The sequence below is a fragment of the Diachasma alloeum genome, unplaced genomic scaffold (genome assembly GCF_001412515.2).
Source record: "Diachasma alloeum isolate Michigan unplaced genomic scaffold, Dall2.0 Dall_scaffold_00201, whole genome shotgun sequence".
NCBI lineage: Eukaryota > Metazoa > Arthropoda > Insecta > Hymenoptera > Braconidae > Diachasma > Diachasma alloeum.
In genome coordinates, this window is record NW_021680366.1 from 839,623 (window position 1) to 841,097 (window position 1,475).

Here is a 1,475-nt window from a genome sequence, read left to right on the forward strand (position 1 = left end):
AATTTCCGCCACATTGTGATGAAAAATATTGTTCGTAACTCGTGAAAAAATGTTTTTTGCACTTCATCACAATGTGTGGAAAACATCTCGCCTTCGGCTCGTGATATAAACCTCCCACTCGCCAAAAACATTTTTTCACGAGTTACGAACAATATTTTTCATCACAATGTGTCGGAAATTAGACTTTTAGGCACGCGGAGCGTGCCGAAAAGTTCACTTTTCGTCACAGCGTGATGAAAAATATCGTTCGATACTCATGGGAAAAGTGTTTTTTGGCTCGTGGGATTATATCACTCGCCTACGGCTCGTGCTATAAACCTCCCATGAGTATCGAACGATATTTTTCATCACAATGTCTGGAAAAGGGACGAAAAAGTTACTTTTTCGCACAGCGTGATGAAAATGTTTTTTTGCTTTACTCAATGACAACCCAACAAGGATGGGAAAAACCATCAAGGAAGTTGTTCAGAAACAGAAGTTATTCAGAGTNTTTTTTCATCAGGTTTATTATTTTTTATCGAAAGAATGAAGGAGGGAACATTGAAAATAGGGCGACAGAAGTAGTGGAGAAATTTTCAGTCTGGATAAGTTTCAGAAGATATCTTTTATTGATGGGAGAATGGATGAGAATTAGTTTTTCGGAGCTGAAATGATTTTTTCATCACGCTGTACGAAAAAGTTACTTTTTAGGCATGCGAAGCGTGCACGGCAGCCAACACGGCTTTGCATGCCTAAAACACCCCTTTTCCACACATTGTGATGAAAAATATCGTTCGATACTCGTGGGAAAAGTTTTTTTGGCTCGTGGGAGGTTTATAGCACGAGCCGAAGGCGAGTGATATAAACCTCCCACGAGCCAAAATAGTAGATTACACACCTCGGCCAGTAAAGTAAGGAATGTCTCAGATCACATGTTTGTCGACCTCGGCTTCGCCTCGGCCAACAATTACATGTGATCTGAGGCTTTCTTATTTACTGGCCAAGGTGTGTATACTATTTTTCTGCTCGACGCAGCCGGAAAGTGGCAACTTCGTTTGGCGCCGCGGCCAAGAAGTTGACGCTTTCCGGCCGGAGGGCAGAAAAACTCTTTTTCGCACTCGTAACAAAATATACTATTATTTCGTCCTATTCAAATAAACTCCATTTGATTCAAATAAATCATTTGTCCGGATGCACCATCCACCTTCGACCGAAACACCCAAATTTTCGAGAATTCCCCAAGTTTCTGCGTCATGTGTTGGGCATTAGGGGTTGAAGGGGCACGTGGAAAGGTGTTAAAGTCATCTCGCGCATTTGGCCGATGAGAGAGCGCAGGGTGAAGAGGAACCGAGGGTGGGATGATGAGGGGAAGTGGGTGTGGGGTGCCACAAGTTCGTGGGTACGTTCCTGGCTGCCGCCCTTGTGGCCGATCAATATTACGGCTGGTGGGGTCGAGCCAGTCCTGGCGAGCAAAAAGGGAGTGAGGGGCGTGGGGG

General features: G+C 44.4%; 1 protein-coding gene across 1 annotated transcript in view; it reads left to right on the forward strand.

Moving 5' to 3' along the window:
* Window positions 1-1,475, forward strand: part of LOC107035854 (protein turtle) — a 68,196-nt gene that overhangs the window by 23,877 nt on the left and 42,844 nt on the right. The gene's annotated exons all lie outside the window — the stretch shown is intronic.